The 10,000-nt window shown below is 40.4% G+C and overlaps 1 protein-coding gene and 1 long non-coding RNA gene across 2 annotated transcripts in view; one reads left to right on the top strand and one right to left on the bottom strand.

Annotated features, from left to right (window-relative positions):
- The window catches only part of LOC123498802, a 132,735-nt gene that overhangs the window by 15,311 nt on the left and 107,424 nt on the right, over nucleotides 1-10,000 (top strand). The window lies entirely within an intron of this gene.
- LOC123498796 (trithorax group protein osa-like) overlaps nucleotides 1-10,000 on the bottom strand; it is a 100,782-nt gene that overhangs the window by 24,342 nt on the left and 66,440 nt on the right. The window lies entirely within an intron of this gene.

Genomic DNA, 10,000 nt, shown 5'->3' with positions numbered 1-10,000 from the left:
ACGGTTATGTTGACCTTTATCTTCTCTTCCTCCTCCTCCTCCTCCTCCTCCTCCTCCTCCTCCTCCTCCTCCTCCTCCTCATTTTCGTTTTCCTCCTGTTTTGCTTTTTTTTCGTTCTCTTTTATGTCTCTCTCTCTCTCTCCCTCCTCTTCTTCTTCTTTCTCCTCTTCCTCCTTCTCTTCTTCCTCATCTTCGTCTTCTTCCTTTTCTGTTTTTTTTTTTTCGTTCTCTTTCTCGTCTCTTTCCGTGTTTTGTCTTCCTTTTGGTCTTGTTCTTCGTCTTTGTAGTCGTTGTTGTCTTATTATTGTTATTATTATTATTATTATTATTATTATTATTATTATTATTATTATTATTATTATTATTATTATTATTATTATTGTTGTTGTTATTATGATTTTCTTTTCCTTCTTATTTTTTTTGCTTGTTCATCTTTCCCCTATTTTTCATTGTTTATTTTTCTAGTTTCGTTCTTCTTCTTCTTCTTCTTCTTCTTCTTCTTTTCTTAGTACCACTTTATTTTCTTACTACAACATATCTTTCTCCCTATCTCCTCCTCCTCCTCCTCTTCCTCCTCCTCCTCCAGCGTGACCCCTCCCACGCCCCGCACCTTTCCTCACCCCGCCACCGTCAGGAGAGGCAAGCATGTTAATGAGAGACCTGTGGGCGGTAAATAGTAGTAATTTTGTGATACTATTTCTGTGTGTGTGTGTGTGTGTGTGTGTGTGTGTGTGTGTGTGTGTGTGTGTGTGTGTGTGTGTGTGTGTGTGTGTGTGTGTGTGTGTGTTTGATTTCTCCGTCTTTCCATCTTCTGCCTATTTATTTTTTTTTTGCTCTTCGTGATTTCCTTAATTATTTTTTTGTTCTGTCTTTCCCTTCTTTCAATTATTTTCCTTTTCTTTGTTTCCAGTTTCCATTTTCTTTCTTCCGCAACTGGATTTGATTTTATATATATTTTCTTTTCATCATTTCTTTCGTGTGTTTATAATCTCTCTCTCTCTCTCTCTCTCTCTCTCTCTCTCTCTCTCTCTCTCTCTCTCTCTCTCTCTCTCTCTCTCTCTCTCTCTCTATTTATCACCTTTTTTTCTTTTTTTTCAGTAGCAAGTAATTTTTTAGAAGAGTTTCGCCTCCACCAGTGTTGTCATTAGCGGAGAAAACGGGAAACTGGCATCATCTTCCTTCAAATTACTCGTGGGAACTGTGGCTTTGCTCAACTACTGCTACATCTCTCTCTCTCTCTCTCTCTCTCTCTCTCTCTCTCTCTCTCTCTCTCTCTCTCTCTCTCTCTCTCTCTCTTGATTGTTTGACTTTTTATGTTTTTCTTTTGTTTTACTTTAATTTTCTTTCTTATTCATTGATCTGTTTACCTTTTTAGAGAGAGAGAGAGAGAGAGAGAGAGAGAGAGAGAGAGAGAACTGTAATCTAACGAAACTTACTCAAATTTAAGTAACCTAACATAACCAAGCGTACACACTCTCTCACACACACACACACACACACACACACACACACACACACACACACACACACACACACACACACACACACACCATACCTGAAGCACATACCGGAACGCGAAACCGAAAAACCCAATTACCTGTGTGAACCTTATAGCTGATCCCCTCCTCCTCCCTCCTCCCTCCCTCCCTCTCCCCTCCCTCTTCTCAACACCCCTTCCCCTCATCCCTTCCCCTTCCCCCTCACTCCCTCTCCTCCCTGACCCCTCCTGATCCCCGCGGCGCCCCCTTCGACTTCCAAACTTTCGCGTCATGAACTCTGACCCTTCCTAACTCCCTCCCTCTCCTCCCCTCTCCTCCCCTCCTCCTCGCTTCTCTCTCTTCTCTACACTTTTTTCCCCTCTTCATATTTGTTCTTCCTTACGCCATTCCTTACTTTGTCCCCCTAACTTGTTCCCCTTTCTATTTCTCATCTTCCTCTTTTCCCCTCTTGTTCTTCGCTTTCTTTCCTTCTTTTCCCCTTCTTCTTATTATTTTCCTCTCCGTATTCTAATGCCATCCACCTCTCTCTCTCTCTCTCTCTCTCTCTCTCTCTCTCTCTCTCTCTCTCTCTCTCTCTCTCTCTCTCTCTCTCTCTCTCTCTCTCTCTCTCTCTCTCTCTCTCTCTCTCTCTCTCTCTCTCTCTCATGCCCTTCATCTTTCTCTCTCTCTATATTCTTTTCTTCCTCTCTCCTCCATCTATATACGTTTCTCTTCTATTTCCTCCATCTTTTCCCCTCCATATCTCCCATTTTTCTCCTCCGTCTCTTACTCTCCATTTCTCCTCCTTTCTTTTCTATCCTCTTCCCTTATTTTCCTTTCCATTCCTTTTGTTTTCTCCTTCCAGTTTTCCTCTCCAAATTTCTTTCTCTTCGCTCTGTATTTTCTTTTTTTTTTTTCTTTTTAGCTTATTATAATCTATGAATATTTAAATTCCCTTTATAAGTATTTCGATTCACTATAAAGTTTGAGATCCCTTTCTTATACTTATACGTACCGAGCCTCCTGTTTGTGATTTATTTTACGTATTTCAATCCCTTTTCATGTTCTAATTCCTAATATGAACATTTAAATTCTCTTTATAAAACATTCGGATCATCTATAAAGTTTCTGATCCCTTTCTTATACGCACCGAAGCTCCTGCTTGTGTTTTAATTTTACGCATCCCAATCCCTTTTCAAACATTCTAATTCCTAATATGAACATTCAAATCCTCTTTTAAGCATTCCGATTCTCTATAAAGTTTCTAATCCCTTTCTTACTCGCACTGAACCTCCTGCCTGCGTTTGATAAAGAGTGAAGTGCCTTGACAACGCCTTCCTCAACTCTCATCCCTCACATTGACCTCTACCTCAAACACAACACCTCACAACACTCCATCCTTTGTGTGTTTGTATGTACGTGTGTGTCAAGTGACAGGGTGTGGGGTGTACTGATAACAAGGACCTTTCCCCTTCTTCTCTTTCCTCCTCCTCCTCCTCCTCCTCCTCCCGGTCTCTAAATCATATCCAGCCACCTTCTTTTCTTCTCTGGTTACTGGACACATAACCACAACACCTCATTAACCCCTTCAGTACTAGGACACATTTTTACCATGAGTTTTGGGTGCGATTAGACGATTTTATTTACATTAGGAAAGATCTATGGAGGTCAGAAGATTAATGTTCAAAGTCTTCACTATTCTAATCTCCATATAAGTTTCTGAAGCTGTATAAAATCACTAAGTAATAACCAGAACTGATATGAAAATGCGTCATAGCACTGAATGGATTAAATCGAATAAGGTGACTTCTTATATTATTTAATGGTTTGATGTATTGATATGGTGGTTGTGATAATGTTAGTTTTGAAGGCTTGAGAGAGAGAGGAGAGGGAGAGAGAGATAGAGAGAGGAGTATACATAAGGGAAGATGGATAAAGGGAAACTGTGCGTAGCGATAGTGATGGGTGATGTCAGTCGTGGTAGTGGAGGTATTAGAAGAAAGGTTGATTTGAGGAGTAAGATTGATGCAGAATAAAACAAATAGGATAAAGATTGAGACGTTGCGAGAGAAGATTGGTAAGGGAAACCGTGCGTAGTGGTAATGATGGTAATGTCAGTCTTGGCAGTGTAGTTATCAGAAGAAAGGTGATTTGAGGAGTAACAATGATGCAGAATAAAACAGGTAGGATGAAAAATGAAACGTTGAGATTAAGTAAAGAGAAAATAATGACAGTAATGATAATGAAAATGAAGACTAGAGTTTCATTATAATTATTTTATTGATGGTGATGATGATGATGATGATGATGATGGTAAACGGAAGAAAGAGTGGCAATAATGGTAATAAGGAAGAAAAAAACATCATATAGGCGGACGATGAAGACAAAGAGGAAAAAAAAAACAAGCAAGAAGAAGAACAATAGGAAGATGTGGAAGAGGAAGATTACACACAATTACACACAATTACATAGACTAACCAAACAACAGCACACCTTCCGAGACAGTTTTGGAAAAGGAAGAAGAAGAAAAAGAAAAAAAAGAGGAAAAGAATAGGAAAAGGAAGGCAATAGTTCAGAAACACCATACATAAAACAAAAAAAAGAAAAAGCGTCTCACTCACACACACACACACACACACACACACACACACACACACACACACACACACAAACCTCATTACGAACCCTAAATACACTCAACATAACTTCTTAACATCATCATTACCAGTTCTTTTCTTTAACCCCTCTCGCCCTCCGCCCTCCTCCCCCTCCCCTCCCCTCCCCTCCTCTTCTGCAGGAGTGTGGCGCCCCGAGGGTCTAAGGGGCGACACACGCGGCCGCCCCCTGACCCCCGGAGCAACCCAGTGATCTCAGGCTCTCGGGAACGTGAGCTTATTGCGTTGGGTTTTTCGTGAGTTATGAGTCAGTGAGGTCTGTTTTAGTTCTTGTGGCGTGCTCTCTCTCTCTCTCTCTCTCTCTCTCTCTCTCTCTCTCTCTCTCTCTCTCTCTCTCTCTCTCTCTCTCTCTCTCTCTCTCTCTCTCTCTCTCTCTCTCTCTCTCTCTCTCTCTCTCTCTCTCTTCATTGCCTTCCTTTCTCTTTTCATTCCCCTTGCTTTCTCTCTTCCCTCCACACTCTTTTCCTCTCACTTCTTCTTCTTCTTCTTCTTCTTCTTCTTCTTCTTCTTCTTCTTCTTCATCACATTCTCTCTCTCCCCTTCACTACAAACACACCCATTCCTACCTTCTCCTCCAGCACACACACACAAATGGAGGTGTATGTGTGAGTGTGTGTGTGTGTGTGTGTGTGTGTGTGTGTGTGTGTGTGTGTGTGTGTGTGTGTGTGTGTGTGTGTGTTTTTCTCTATCCTCTCTCGCTTATGGGTCAGTTGGGAACGAGAGGAGATATAATAAAAATGGTCATATTATGCGTACACATGATAAAGCATTATATATATTTTTTTTACCTATTATCATCGTCATTATCATTTACAAGTAGGCGACTCCATCCCCGTTAAGTCCAGGCGGTATGGCGGGAATGCGCGGCGAGACGGCACGGCGGCGACACGGGAAGGTTTCGTAAAGAGAGAGAAAAATCCAAGACGAGGAAAAGAGAGGAGGATCAAATATGCGGAGAAATGATAATGTTGTGAGAGAGAGAGAGAGAGAGAGAGAGAGAGAGAGAGAGAGAGAGAGAGAGAGAGAGAGAATATATACACGTTTATTATGGTACGGAATTCTTTACCAAGGTTGTGTCAAGACCATCAACTTTTATAATGGACAAGAAAAATAAGTAAATATGTATAAATGAATAAGTATTTTGAGTTTTTTTTTCTCTCTCTATTTTCGTGTATGTTGACTGATGTACGTAAACTCAAAGGTATCTATCTATATTTTAACCCCTTTAGAACTGGGACGCATTTATACCATGAGTTTTGGCTGTGACTGGACGATTTTATTTACACAAGCAAGGTTCTATGGAGGTCAGAAGATTAATAGTCCATAATCTTCACTATTTTAATCCCCACATGAGATTCTGAAGCTGTATAAAGTTGCTTAAGGATATCCTGAATAGATATGAAAACGTATTGTGGTACTGAAGGGGTTAAAGGAAACTTGGCATTTTGTTTCTTTAGCTAACACGGTTTTCATGTTTAGTATTGCAGTATATTGAATGTGTAATAGGGTGAAAAGAAAGGTCAAATAACTGTAGAAATAATTATGCGAGAGAGAGAGAGAGAGAGAGAGAGAGAGAGAGAGAGAGAGAGAGAGAGAGAGAGAGAGAAATGTTTATGTTAGATCATACTGAGTTTGTATTGAGATCGTCAGCTCGTGTGTAGTGGCTGGCTAGACACAAATAAGTGAATGAGTAGGAATCCATAAACTTATCTTAGAAAATACTACATGCCACAGGAGAATGAAAATAGATAGATAGATAGATAGATAGATGGATGGAGATAATAAATAGTAACTTGATAACACTGGGGCTTTTAATCTGTTCTTTTTCTTTCTAGGTTTTACTACTGAAAATTATAAAAAGGTGTACCAGAAATTTACGGAATTATATTAGCCAGATAGATTGATAGATAGATAGATTGATTGATAGATTAATGGAGATAATAGATAGTAACTTGGATAACTCTGGTACTCAATCTGTTTTTTGTTTTTTTTCTCTCTCTCTCTCTGTCTCTCTCTTCTCTGTCTCTCTGTCTCATCTCTTACCGAAATTATTCTAAAAAGGTGTACAAAAAATATACGGTATTAAATTAGCCAGACTTAGATATCCTGTTTAATTCTATTCATATATTGATTTACTTATATACCTACGTGTCAACTCATTTTAATTGACTTTACTCTTTCATCGACGTTTTAAGGAAATACTAAGCTTAATAGGTTTGTTTTTCCAATATGTAGTTACTTAGTTACTTTGTCTAGTCTCGCACAAAAAAAGTAAATAAATAAAGCAAATAAGAAATGTGAGACAGCTCATTCTAACGTACAGTAACCGAGGCGGAAAATTACATGGGAAAAAAAAAAACCGTCTTCTTGAATTGATCCCCGTGAGTTAATTTCCCTACAAATGACTCCTGCTTGCCATCACCTGTCACCTGCCACCTTACCTACCTGCCTGTCTGTCTTACCTTACCTTACCCTACCTCTACCTTACAGTACCTTACCTTACCCTACCTTGCCTACCCATCCACCTGCCTACCTGTCTGTGTACCTGCCTACCCTCTTGCCATTCTGCCTGCCTTTCTTCTACTTATCATAATGTGCGAGGCGGAGATGGGAAAGTAAAGAATATGAAGGACGAGTAGATGGCCTGTTAGTTAGATAGTCATTACCTTCCTGCCTGCGTTTCTTCTACTTATCCTGGTGTGCTGGGAGGGCAGGGCATGGAAAGTATAGGTTGTGAAGGACTGGCTGCCTGGTGAGTGTGGCTTGTTAGGTAGTTAATTAGTTAGTTAGATTGTTAGTGCATTTCATTGGCAGTCCTCTAGAAATGTTTACAATGTCCATCTTTGTCCAGTTATAGAAAGATGGTGTTGATAAATTAGACTCAGAATAATGTTGACTCGATATTTGTTTTCTTTCTTTCTTTATTTATTTATTTTTTTTTTTTTGTAGAAGGTGATGCAACACGAAAAAAAAAATTTGCAAACTGATCATTAACTTTACTACTATATATGATGCAAGTTTCTCTCTCTCTCTCTCTCTCTCTCTCTCTCTCTCTCTCTCTCTCTCTCTCTCTCTCTCTCTCTCTCTCTCTCTCTCTCTCTCTCTCTCTCTCTCTCTCCCTCTCCTTTCCTCCCTTTCCTTCCCTTCCCTTCCCGTTTCCCTCCTCTCTTTACTCCCCTCCTCCTCCCCTCCACTTCTCTCCCTCCCTCCCAAATCTATTTCCCGTCCCTGTTCCCCTCTCTTCCGCCATCCCCGAATACACGCGTGACTCAAATTGAATACCTCCTCCTCCTCCTCCTCCTCCTCATCCTCCTCTTCCTCCTCCTCCTCTTCTTCCTCCTCCAGTACCAAAAAACGTGATAGAAAGCCGCCATTTTATCTCCATAGGGAAGGAAGAGGAGGGGAGAAGGAAGGGAAGAAGAAAAGTGAATGGGAAGAGGGGAAACGGAGGGAGAAGGGAGGGGGGGTGTTGGAGGGGGAGGAGGGAACATGAAGGGAAGCAGGAGTCGTGTGGTGGATTAAAATTTTGAAGCTTATTTTTAGTCTCTCTCTCTCTCTCTCTCTCTCTCTCTCTCTCTCTCTCTCTCTCTCTCTCTCTCTCTCTCTCTCTCTCTCTCTCTCTCTCTCTCTCTCTCTCTCTCTCTCTCTCTCTCTCTCTCTCTCTCTCTCATGAAAGTAGTAGTAGTAGTAGAGAGAGAGAGAGAGAGAGAGAGAGAGAGAGAGAGAGAGAGAGAGAGAGAGAGAGAGAGAGAGAGAGAGAGAGAGAGAGAGAGAGAGAGAGAGAGAATACGACGACACGCAACAAAAACAAAACCGCGAAAGGGAGAAAAAAAAGACAGAAAAATAATAAAAACAAAATACAAACAGAGAGAGAGAGAGAGAGAGAGAGAGGGGGGCGGTCGAGAAAAAGGAGCAGGAACGGACAGACAGAATGACAGAGGAGCAGCGCGGCGGCTAAGTACTCGAGGCAGGAGATAAGAGAGATAGGGAGAAATGCCTGGAAATAAATAATGCAGGCTGGAATTCTCGCTTGACACACGCGATGTTTTCATGGAATGCTGAGTGTGTGTGTGTGTGTGTGTGTGTGTGTGTGTGTGTGTGTGTGTGTGTGTGTGTGTGTGTGTTTGTGTGTGTTTGTTTGTGTGCGTTTGGCATCTAACGCTTATTAACCTCTTCAATACTGGGACACATTTTTACCCCGAGATTTGTGTACGAATATATAATTTTATTAACATCAGCGAAGGTCTATGGAGATGAGAAGATTAATGGCCGCAGTCTTCACCATTTCAATCCCCCACATGTATTTCTGAAGATATATAAAAGCCCCAAATAGTAAGCAGGATAAATATGGAAACGCGTCATGGTACAGAGGGGCTTAAAATCACCGTACCATTTAATATAGAGAGTATTGACGGTCGGAGTCAGATGGGTAATGAAAACTTGCTATAGGGAGTAGTGGCAGCAGTATGAGGGTTTCTTGGTAAATAAAACAAGGGAGAGGAAGAGAGAAGAAATGAGGATAAGGAGTCATTGGAGTGAGATTGTGGGATTGTAGGTAGGTAAACAAGAGATAGAGAGTATTGGTAGCGATAAGGGGAATTATGGGTAAATAAAACAATGGGAAGAGGAGATAACAGTAGAGTTTTTAGTGGAGGTAATAGAGAAGAGATATGATATAATGTCGGTTGGATGAATGAACGAAAAAGAAAAGAAGAGGAATGGAAGAGAATGATTAAACAAATAGTGAGGAGGAATATGGAGAGGCAAAGAGAAAGATAACAGGAGGTAGTGGGAGATAAAGAATATATGTAGGATGGTGAGGAACTATAGAGACGAAAGGGATTATGGGAAATGCAGGAGATTAGACGAGAGGAGTGTTAGCCAAGTAAAACAAAAAAAAAAGACAATTAAGATGAAAGAGATTATGTGGGAAGAATTCTGTGGGGAAACTGAGCAAGATGAGATGATGAATGAAGCAGAATATACGAGAATCAGTGCAAGAAAAGAGACAATAAAGAAAAGAACTGGAATGAAATGATGAATGGATGAACAAGGGAACATGATAATTAATGGATAAAACAACCAAAAGAGTGACTAGGAGTGGTGATAGAGGAATGAATGGGAGTAAATGAAAGGAAATGGGAGGAGAGGAAAGGAAAGGACTGGTGGTAAGAGAAATGAAAATGAAAGGAGAAATGGAGGAATGGAGAATGAATGGAGGGGAATATGTAAGGGAGGGAAGGAAAATGAGAGGAAAGGAAAGGAGAGCTGGCAAGAGAAATGAAGAATAAATGAAAGAAGGAGGAATGAAGAATGAAGGGAAAAGATGTAAGGGAAGGAAGAGAAATGAGAGAAAAAGAAAGAAGTGGTGGCAAGAAAGATGAAAAATGAAAGGAGAAAAGAAGGAATGGAGAATGAAGAGGGAAAAATGAAAGAGAAGGAAGGGAGCGTTGGTAAAGAGAAGTAAAAGTAGATTGGAGGAAGAACGAAGGGAGGAAAAAAGGGGAGGAAAAGATTTAGATACACGAATTGTTTTTTTTTCTGCTTTTATTGAAGAACGAGAGGAAACATTTTTTCGTTGTTGTTTATTCAGTCGATGTAATAATATTGTTTACATTGTCTTTCTTTGTATACATCTTTTATTTGTTTCCTTTGTTTTGTTCGTCTTCCCTTATATGTAATGTTTTCTGTGTGTGTGTGTGTGTGTGTGTGTGTGTGTGTGTGTGTGTGTGTGTGTGTGTGTGTGTGTGTGTGTGTGCATCCTTTGTATATGGTTAGCTTTAATGAGATGGGACGTTTTGGACAGGTAAACAAGATTCTCTCTCTCTCTCTCTCTCTCTCTCTCTC

Source organism: Portunus trituberculatus, chromosome 48 (genome assembly GCF_017591435.1).
Source record: "Portunus trituberculatus isolate SZX2019 chromosome 48, ASM1759143v1, whole genome shotgun sequence".
Classification (NCBI taxonomy): domain Eukaryota; kingdom Metazoa; phylum Arthropoda; class Malacostraca; order Decapoda; family Portunidae; genus Portunus; species Portunus trituberculatus.
This window is presented reverse-complemented; position numbering and strand designations above follow the sequence as displayed.